The sequence below is a fragment of the Rattus norvegicus genome, chromosome 7 (assembly GCF_021556685.1).
Source record: "Rattus norvegicus strain SHRSP/BbbUtx chromosome 7, alternate assembly SHRSP_T2T, whole genome shotgun sequence".
In the NCBI taxonomy this organism is placed as follows: Eukaryota; Metazoa; Chordata; class Mammalia; order Rodentia; family Muridae; genus Rattus; species Rattus norvegicus.
The window spans coordinates 134,763,466-134,774,519 of NC_141540.1; the positions used below are offsets into that span (position 1 = coordinate 134,763,466).

Here is an 11,054-nt window from a genome sequence, read left to right on the forward strand (position 1 = left end):
TTTGACTCTGCCTGTCTAAAGCATTGTTAGGGACATGGTGCTGTGGGATGTCAGACCAATCGTACGAATACCACCTGTGTGGTCAGGGTCATGGTGCCTGTACATTTCCTGTCCTATTGTAGTTCCCATCTGGCTGGACAGTTTTTAGGACTGATATTATGCAGCAGAAGAGAATTTTCAGATGGCTTATTGCCCTACCATGCAAAGGGCTATTCTTTTTTTTTTCTGTTTACTTTCCTGAATATTTCTCCTTAATCTTCCTTACTGCTCTTCTCTCTCTGCCCCCAACAAACTACTCCATTGGACTCTATCTTTCCATCATTCTCATTCTCCTCCCACAACTACAACAGACAGTACCCTGTCAATGTGCTCTCTGGTCTACAGGGCTCCTAGTTCCGTTAAATTTCACCCTCACACCGGACAACAACCTTTTAGTTAAATCCGTTTGGATGTCTTATTCATCAGGTTCCAATACAACGTGCTCAAAGTAGATCTGATATTACTTTTCTCTTTCCAAACCCACTCTTCCTTCCTGTGTTAATTAACTGCAACATTATTCATCCAGTCACTGGAACCAGCAATCTGTGCTCGCCTTAACCACCTCCTCTCCCTCCTCCCCCGCAAGTGATTTATCAGCCAATCCGCCCAGCTTTATCTCACTACTGTTTGTCAATCTCTCCCTCCATTCTTCTGGCTCAGCTCATCATAACCGCATCCTTGGAATATGTCTCAAACAAACTTGGTGCCCTCCCTGCTTGCTGATTGGTGCTGTGGGTATGGTCCTTGAAATACAAATCTGGCGAGGTCCCAGCCTTCCCCTCATGACCCCCACATACAGCATTGCCAGGATTCTTTGCTGTTGATCTCATCAGTCCATGCTTCTCAGCACAGCTTCTGAAGACCCCTTGCCACCTTTCGTTCGCCAGAATTCCCAGTCCTAGTCTACTTTGCCCTAAGCATTTGGTTAAAACTGGAGAAAAATGCTTATTTTTCTCCATGTATCCTCCTAGTCTTCCACCTCCCATATTCACTGTCATTTAAATTGTGAATCAGACATCCACGCATGCTCCTCTTCCTCCCTCGCTGGTAACACCATGGTAAAATTATTCCATTGTTTTTGGTGGAGATAGAGTGATAATCATTTCTCAGTTAATTTTTTATATGTGACTGCATGTGTGCATGTGTGTGTGGTGTATATATGTGTTCATGTTTGTGTGCGTTGCTACATATGTGTATGTACATATATTTACATTATTGTGTGGGTTTGTGTATGTGTGTATGTGTGTACATGTGCACATGTTTGTGTTGGTTTATACATATGTGCATGTGTGCATGTGTGTATGTGTAAGTACACATGTAAATGTGTATACATGTTTGTGTAGGTTTACACCTGTGTGCACATGTGCATGAGTACATGTACATGTTTGTGTGGATTCATATGCATGTATCTGTGTTAAGTATAAGTGCATGTGTGTATGTGTGTAGGTGTTTGTGTGGGTTTGTGATGTGTGTAAGTGCATGTGTGTATATCTGTACATGTTTGTATGGATTTACACATGTGTGTATGTGTGATATGTATAAGTGCATGTGTGTGTATGTGTATATGTTTGTGTGGATTTACACATGTGTGTATTTGTGTTATGTATAAGTGTATGTGTGTATATGTGTAGATGTTTGTGTGGGTTTACATGTGTGAGTGAGTGCATACACAGGCATGTGGACACCTTTCTCCATTATTCTACTCCTCATTTTCTGAGACTAGGTCTCTCACCAACCCTGGAACTCCCTGATTCAGATACTGGTTGGCCACCAAGTTCCAGCCATCTTGCTGCCTCTGGCTCTCTAGGGTTTGCAGGACAGGCATGTGCTACTGAATTTGACTTTATGTGGATGCTATGGATATCATCTTGGGTCCTCATGCTGTTGACAGGCACGTCACCAATGGAGCCCAGCCCTCAGCTCTATCTCCTTGCTTTTAGAAAGTAAAAGAATTAGCCACTGTCATGTAAAGAAAAAAGGATGTTCTTCCCCCTCCTGCTTCCTGCATAACAGGGACCAGCGAGACCGTGGCACAGTGGTTCTCGTCTAAACAATCCTACCTCCCCTTAATCACACTCCTGCCCACCCAGTGTGCAGTGTAGACACCCAGAGCCAGGTCAAAAATGAACATTTGACAAGATTTGGGCTTTGTGAAAACTACAAACATTCAACTCTGCAGAATTTGGGGGGAAATTTCATTCAAGGGGATTTTTCTTCATGGAGTTCTGGGGCTCCCTGCAGTTGTTTTGACCAGAAGTGATGCTAAAAATAGCTTTCTGGGAAGCAGTTCCCATGAACGTTCATTTAATTTTGTCGTGGCGACTCAGCATCAGCTCTCAATGCCAGTCTTCGGCTGGCTTCCGTGCAAAGGGACATCCGTCTGCTGGTCACTCAGTGGCCTCCTAGGTGCTGCCTGGAGTCATGTGCGGTAGATGCTGTGTTAGAGAAGCATGTGTGGTTAACAGCTGTAGCTGGCTAAAAGACTGTGGTGCTTTGAAAGAGAAAGGCCCCAGTAGGCTCACAGATTAAAATGATTGGTCATCAGGGAATGGCACTACTTGAGAGGGACTAGAAGGTGTGGCCCTGTAGGAATAGATGTGACCTATTTTTTTGAAGTTTTGAATTTCATTTTTATTGGTTATTTTGTTTACTTACATTTCAAATGTTATCCCCCCTTCCCAGTTTCCCCTCCCCGAGCCCTCTACCCCCTCCTTCCTCACCCCCTGCCTCTACGAGTGTGCTCCTCTACTCACACAACCACTCCTGCCTCAGTGGCCTAGCATTCCCCTATCCTGGGTCATCACACCTCCACAGGACCAAGGATTCCCCTCCCAGTGATGCCAGTTAGGCAATCCTCTGCTCCCTCTCCATCTGGAGCCTTGGGTACCCCCTGTGTATTCTTTGGTTGGTGGTTTAGTCCCTGGGAGCTTTGGCAGGTCTGGTCGGTTGATATTGTTCTTCCCATGAGGTTGCAAACCCCTTCGGCTCCTATGGTCCTTGCCCTAACTTCCCCATTGGGGTCCCTGTGCTCAGTCCAATGTTTGGCTGAGAGCATCTGCATCTGTATTGGTCCCTCTCTGGCAGAGCCTCTCAGGGACAACTATACCAGGCTCCTGTCAGAAAGCACGTCTTGGCATCAGCAATAGTGTCTGGATTGGGGTCAGCAGATGGGATGGATCCCTAGATAAGGCAGTCTCTGGATGGCTTTTCCTTCAGTCCCTGCTCCACTCTTTGTCTCTGCATTTCCTTTTGACAGGAGTAATTCTGGATTAATATTTTTGAGGTGGGTGGCCCCATCCCTCAATTGGGGGCCCTGCCTATCCACTGGATATGGTCTCTACGGGTTCTATCTCCCCTTTGTTAGGTATTTTGGCTAAAGTCCTCCCTATTGGGCCCTGAGATGTGTGTGGCCTTCTTGGAGGTGTCATTGGGGATGGGCTTTATGATTTCAAATGCCAGTTGCTCTCGCTCCCTGCTGCCTATGGATCTGGTTATAGAACTTACCATCTCTTCAGCACTGTGTCGGCCCATGTGCCACCATGCTTCCAGCCATGATGATAATGGACTGAATCTCTGAAAATATAAGCCAGCCCCAATTGAGTGTTTTCCTTTATAAGGTTGCCTGGTGTCTCTTTGTCTCAGTTCGAGAATCAGTTACAAGATAGAACTACATTGTGTCCAGAGGAAAAGATTTCCTTCTGGAAAGGCCCAGTAAATACTCTTTCCCCATACAGCAGACCCCTCTCTCACTGGGCACTTAGTGATCCAGACTTGAGTTTTCTTTCTAACTCACTCCTGCGAGTATCAGCATAATCCGTGTAGCACAACACTATCCAGGCCAGATCGCAGGAGAATCTTTCATACATGGCATCTGGACCAAACATCTTGGATCTTAATGTGAGAACCTCCTTTAATGTTCCCAGATGGGGAAGAGCGCGAGATGCCTGGGTCCTTTCAGGAGATCCCCTTATCTTGGAGGGTGAGTTTGTTTAAAATGTCAGTAGCCAGTGGAACAAAGGATTCCTTGTATGATGAAGAACCTTTTTGAATTTATTTTTCTACCAAAAAAAAAAAATATGTGAATTGAAGAAAACTGTCTGCAGGGAAAGCAGCATTTAAAAAAATTAATCACAGTTTTGGATTGCTGGCATTTGCAATTAATACGACTTGTGTTTCTGCTGGTGATCCAAATGGCAGGTAGAGGGTATTTTGATTTAATTATGTGCTCTCAGCATTTTTCCCATACCACCAATTTAGGCTGTCTAGACAGTGCGGTTGCTCTATGGTGAGTGGGCTTCCCTCTGGGAATTCCTTTCTTTTGGACCATGGAGGAAGTCTCCGCAGACCTTGAAAAGCCTTCCCACATAACTCTCTGTGCCGTTATACTCCAATATCTGCGGTGCCACAATGCATTAATACATCTGTATCACATTAATACTGTATTAGAGCAACGCGTGGGTAATACGATATAATAAAAACACGGCTGAACCCCAACGTCCTCACGTGGCTCCGCGAGATGAGAAACAGTGTTGTCAGTTCCAGCTCACAGGCCTCGTGCCTGCGGAGAGGCAGAAGAGACCCCGGGTGCCTGCCGTGAGCAGTACAAACAGCCACGTTCTCCGACAGACAGCAGCGGTGCTGCTGCCCAGAGATAAAGAAAGCAGACAGGCAGACCAGCTGCCTTGTGGGTCCTCGGTGTTTTCATAACTCCCAACACCCTCCTCTTCCACATTGTTGGTTTGTCATCCTCCAGTAATTGTTCATTAATCACTGCTCCAATTGCTCGGGACTCTATAACATTCCCTGCCAAAAAAGTATTGCACAAAATAGGTGAGAGGTTCCTTTTTCTTCTTCTCTCTTTTTTTCCAAAATAATGTCCTTAAAAAGAACTTGGATCTTGAGCTTTCGAAACGCTAGGAAAAAGCATAAAGGGAGAGAGGGGGTGAGGGTAAGGCTTTTCCTAAAAGCCAAGTTCGCTGGAGATAATTTCATTTCCAAAGTGAAAAACACAAAGGCCCAAGCCTCAGCCCCGCCCGATTTCTCTAACCACATTTCCATTCCCTCTCTAGCCCGGTCTGGCGAAGTGCGTTTCTCTTGCCGTTGACTCAGCTCTCGAAACCTTTCCAAAGAAAGAAATGCTATAACGTTTCGGGTTAATGGATTCTATTGTGTCGTCCGGACTTTACAGGGACTAACCTTAAGCTCCATTTGAAATTAATTATCCCGGACTTTCACCGTCATCACTAGGAATTAAAACCAGCTGCTCACCTCTGCTTAGTCACCTTCTTGTAGCATGTAGGTAGGTTGGCCTTTCCATACGTCTACGCTACCCGGGCCCCGTTCCTGTGACCTTTCTTCAGGAAGACGGCTTTCCAACCCGTTCCTCATTTTCACTGAGCTTCTTTGGATGAGCTCCAAAGTCTCTTTCCTTGGGTGGGCCCGCCGTTTTGAGATACCAACGGCTGAGCGGCGGAAGCCACTTCACGGGAGATGTGTAGCGTGCCCGCCTGGTGCCATTCTTTGCAAGGGGTCACGTTTCATCTCACACACTCCTGCTGTAAAAATCCAGTAGAAATTAAAAATAAACTGTGTAAGAGCGTTCACCCTCGGCTCACTTCCAAGAAAACACTCAGATCTACTGAAGATATGACTCGTTTCCCAAAAGTCTACATGTCAACATAGATTTCAGAGAGCATCTCTTAGGGCGCACGGAGGAGAGAGTACATTCCTTCCCTTGTTTATCTTTTCATTGTATTCGAGAATATTAATCCAGATGCCTGCTGTTCCCTGTCATGGTCCAGAGACAAACGAACTGAATGCATTGTCTTGCTTATCTGGCTGCTTACTCTGAAGAGCCTTTACCAGAGAGACGGTGTGTGAGTAGTTTGGTCACTGATTGTGGCCCTTCTGTAAGCAAGTCATTGAGTATACACTGGTTGAGGTAGCCAGTTTTCTGTCACTATAACAGAATACCTGAGGAAAATGATCAAAAAAGAGGACAAGGACCATTTATTTTGTCTCAGAGTTTTGAAGGTTCCAGTCCATGATCTGTGAGTCTTCCAAGCTCATGCCTGGGACGAAATACGTACATCATGGTTAGAGCATGGATTAAGTAAAACTACACAGCTCACAGTCAGAAGCAAAGGGAGACGAAGAGGAGACTTAGGTCCCTCAAGGGCACACTTCAGTGACTGACAGACATCCCACCAAGACACACCTCTTAAAGGCACCTCTGACTTCCTAAAAGAACTACTCTGGAAACCTAACATTTAGCACATATGGTTGGGAAGGACATTTAAGATCAGAATTGTAGTGCTGACCTTCTCCAGATAAATTTTATCATCTCTGACAGATGAATAATGACTTTTTTTTATCGCTATGGAGTCTGTAGAGTTTAAGTGTGTATGTGCGTGCATGTGTGCATGGGTGTGTGTGTATGCATGTAAGTGTGTGTGATACATAATGCAACAGAGTGGCTCATTATTATTCTTTCCCAAGATCATTCATACAGCAAAGGGTTTTATCCACTGATGGAGATGCTTTGAGCGTTGCAACCAGAGAAAGTGGTTATTACGATACGGTAGGATGCGTGTTATGATAAAGTTAGAAGCGGAATGTCCTGGGAAAGCAAAGAAGCGAGAGGCTGGGCTTCTGCGCATATGCTTAGAAACTTATAAGATGTATTATTTGTATGATCTAAGTGATGTAATTACGGATATGTGGAAATTCGCCAGGTGGGAAATTGGAAGTGGGTATCCCAGACAGAAGACAGGAAACCCTCCAAACCCCTAAGTACAAAGTCAGTACCAGGTGGGAGAACCATGGGAGACCAGGAACATCTAGAAAGATGGCTGAGTGGATATATTGCCAGTGATGTAGACAGACAGCTAGCCTTGGCCCAGAAATAAAAGCACAACATTAGAACTTGTGCTGAAGTCAAACAAGAAAGCCAGCAAAAAGTCATGAAGCCATTATTCTTTTTTATATGTAGATAAAATATAGCTATTCTTAATCAATTTCTTTACTACAAAATCTAATACTTCTGACAATGAAGGCACACCTAATAAGACAATGTGTTTTTAAGGTTTTTTAAATGATTGGAAACATGCCATTTGGCTTTACTGACTCACGTGTACTCCTGATCGTACTCATTTTCAATCGCTAAAATATTTGCATGGTCAAGCGGTCATTAACTTCAACAATGCTGCTTACAGAAGTGGAGATGACAAAGGGTCCTATAAACTTTGTATGTTTGTTACCACCCCCACCAAGGTTCTTAATGGTTTAACCCTTGAAGCTCCCATGGATGAGTTTACTTCTGTCCCCTGAACCTAGAAAGGAAAGATCTTGAAAATGGTTCAGTTGTCTCTTCACTGTTTGATGTGAAGCACTGCCTTACCTGGATTCACAATCCTTCTGCCTTAGTTTCCTTACTGTTAGGGTTACAGGCATGTGCCACAACACCTAGCTGGTCAATATTTTCATGGAAAATATAGGTTAAACCAAATACTTTTTGTATCTATTCTATCTATCTATCTATCTATCTATCTATCTATCTATCTATCTATCTATCATCTAACTATCATCTAACTATCATCTATGTGTTATTTTTCTTCTATCACTTCTCTCTTCTGAGTGTTCACGTATGTGCATATGTGTATGTGACATTGTGCCACCATATACAGACCTGCTCTGGGTGAGCTAGGTTAATTTTGTAAGGATGGATTAGTATATGTTGTGATGCTTAATGTTGTTTGTCAACTTAATACTATCATGCATCACCAGAGAGGCAAACCTCTGGGCATGTCTGTGATGGATTTCCTCAGATTGGCTTAACAGAGCTGGGAAGGTCTGCTCTATCTATGAGCAACTCTATTCTGTGAATGGAAATCCTGACTGAATAAGGAGAGAGCAAGCTGAGCACCAGCATTCATCTCTCTGTGGATGAAATGTGTCCACCCGCCTCAAGCTTCTGCCTCCATGCCTATCTACCATGGCATACTGTATCCCCTTAGACTGTGAGCTGCAATAAACTCTTCCTCCTTTACGTTGGTTCTGGCCATGTATCTTGGCACAGTGATGGGATAGACAACGAATGTGTATGTGAAGTGTTTAGGTTAGGGTGCACACAAGTAAGCTGAGAGGCCCCACTCTCTGCTAGCTTAAGGGCCACCAAGGGATGTAGTATAGTTCCAGTTCAAGCCAAAGGCTTGAGAACCAGGAGAGCCAATAGCATGATCTTAGTCTAAGGCTGAAAGCCCAAGAGTCAGAAATATTAATACATAATATCAGAGGCTAAAGCAGAAAGAACAAACACATTTCTATCAGTTTGGGCTATATGGACAATCATCAGATTGGATGCTACCCACTGTCTTTGGTAAGAACGATCTCTTCTTCTACTGAGTCAAAAGTTAATGTTTCTAGAAACACCCTCACAGGTACAGCCAAGTTGTCACATAAAATAATCATTACCAAGTCTACTCCTTGTCAATATGACACCCAAGGACATATCTTTTAAAAATTTATTTATTCATTTTACATCCTATTATTAGCCCTCTCCTCCCAATAACCCCTCACACTAATCCTTCCCCTATGCCCCATTCTTCTCTGAGAAGGAGGATCCCCCCCCACCAGGTACTGCTACCTCTGGTACATCAAGTAACTGAAGAACTAGGCACATCCTCCCCCACTGAAGCCAGACAAGGAGGCCCAGTTAGGGGAACAAAATCCACAGGCAGAAAACGGACAGATTCAGGGACAGCTCCTGCTCCAGTTTTTAGGGTAACTGCATGAAGACCAAGCTGCACATCTGCTCCATATATGTAAGGGCCTTAGGTCTCTCCCATGCTCACTCTTTGGTTGGAGTTTAAGTCTCTGGAATCCCCAGGCATCCAGGTTAGTTGACTCTCTTGGTCTTCCTGTGGAGTCCCTGTCCTCTTGGGGATCCTTCAATCTTTCCCCCAACTCTTCCACTTCCAAGGTCATCTAATGTTTGGCTGTGGATCTCCACCTGTTTCCGCTGGCTGCTGGGTGGAGCTTCTCAGAGGACTGTTATGCTAGGCTCCTGTCTGCAAGCATAACAGAGGATCATTAATAGTGTCAGGGACTGGTTCTTGCCTGAGAGATGGGTCTCAATTTGTGCCAGTCATTGGTTGGCCATTCCCTCTGTCTCTGTTCTATCTTTGTCTTTGCACATCTTGTAGACAGGACACATTTTGAGTGGAAGGTTTGGTGGGTGGGGTTGCTTTCTTCATCCCTCTAATAAGAGTTTTGCCTGGTTATGAGAACTGACCTTTTCAGGATCCATATCCCCGACTTCTAGGAGTCTCAACTCAAGTCACCTCCCATAGATACCCTGGAGCCTCCCCACAACCCCTGGTCCCAGGCCTCTGGGATGCCCTAGAGATACCCCTGAAGATTTCTGATTTCCTTTCTCTTCCCTGCTCTCCCTACACCTGATCTCCTGTGCCCCACCCCACTCACTTTCCCATCCCCTCTTCCACCCAGTTCCCTCCCTCCCATCACCTATGTTATCTTTTTTGTTTCCCCTTCTGAGAAAGATCCAAGCATCCTCCCTTGGGACATCCTTGTTATTTGGCTTCTATAGGACTGTTGATTATAGCATGATTACCCTGTAATTTATGGCTCATATCTACTTATAAGTGAATACACACCATGCAAGTCTTTTTGGGTCTGCGTTACCTCACTCAGGCTGATATTTTCTAGTTCCATCCATGTGCCTGCAAAGTTTCATGATGTCCTTGTTTTTAATAGCTGAGTAGTACTCCATTGTGTAAATGAACCTCATTTTGGTTACCCATTCTTCAGTTGAGGGACATCTAGGTTGTTTCCAGTTTCTGGCTATTATGAATAAAGCTGCTATGAACATAGTTGAACCTTGCAGTATGGTGAAGCATCTTTTGGGTATTTGCCCAGGAGTGGTATAGGTGGGTCTCATGGTAGAACTATTCCAAATTCTCTGAGAAATCACAATATATCTTCTTAAGCCATGCTTGCAAAGTCATAATTCTAGCTAATATGATACAACTGTCACATTTACAATTTGCATGGATCCTTCCCCAGAATAGCATGCAAAGTTCTAGGATGATGCCTACTCTTCTTGTGTCTTATCACTTCAGTGCTCTGAGGAAAACATCATGGTGATACCTAAATAATGGCATAAAGCCAGTACCCCTTATCTTACATGCAGTGGGAGTAAAAGAAGAAAAAATACAAACCACTTAGTATCTGTAAGTGCACACATGCGCACATACACATGCACACACACAGACAGACACACAGACATTCACAGCAGTAAACTCCATAAACAGGACAGCAATGTTTGCATCAATAGTCACTTGCCCAGTTACTAGTACAAATTAGTATTTACTCCATTACACACGCTGCATTCTCTTGCTTTCAGTGAGCACCCAAGTTGATCATAATTATTTATGTGCCTTGTTTTCCAGAAGTGCCATTGTTTGCCCTATTTGGGTGAGCCATTGCAGCTCCAGGGGCCATAATCACAAAGTGTGGTGCCGTGAGCTGTCCAAAATATTTTCTTGATGGCCATTATGGACTAGCAGTCTCACTTCCTCTTGATGATATGGTTCAATCACTGTGATTGCTGTATGTCATGGGAACATAACTTATAATCTCTAGAGGAACAGAGCTTTGTGTATGTGCATGTATGTATATATATACATGGATATGTATGTCTATATATGTATATGCACATGCAGATACGTGTTTTGTTCCTCTAGAGGTTATAAGCTCTCTCTCAATATATGCATATGTATATGTATGTGTATATATGTATATAAACACATCTATATATACATATATACACATATATGTATGTGTATATGTATATATACATAGATATACACCTATATACAAGACATATACACATACATATATACATACATATACATGCGTGTATATGTGTGTGTGTGTGTGTGTGTGTGTGTGTGTGTGTGTGCAGGCTGTGGTCTACCTCATCCAATAGTGGCTGT

At 43.8% G+C, this 11,054-nt stretch overlaps 1 long non-coding RNA gene across 2 annotated transcripts in view; it reads right to left on the reverse strand.

The window, feature by feature from the left end:
• The window catches only part of LOC120093714 (uncharacterized), a 112,885-nt gene extending 107,106 nt beyond the window's left edge, over positions 1-5,779 (reverse strand). For both annotated transcript variants that reach the window (XR_015624959.1, XR_015624955.1), the window contains exons 1-2: positions 5,308-5,779; positions 3,544-4,952 (exon numbers count right to left, since the gene is read on the reverse strand). This is a non-coding gene — a long non-coding RNA (uncharacterized LOC120093714). The remainder of the gene's footprint in view (positions 1-3,543; positions 4,953-5,307) is intronic.
• Between the last annotated feature and the right edge of the window lie 5,275 nt (positions 5,780-11,054).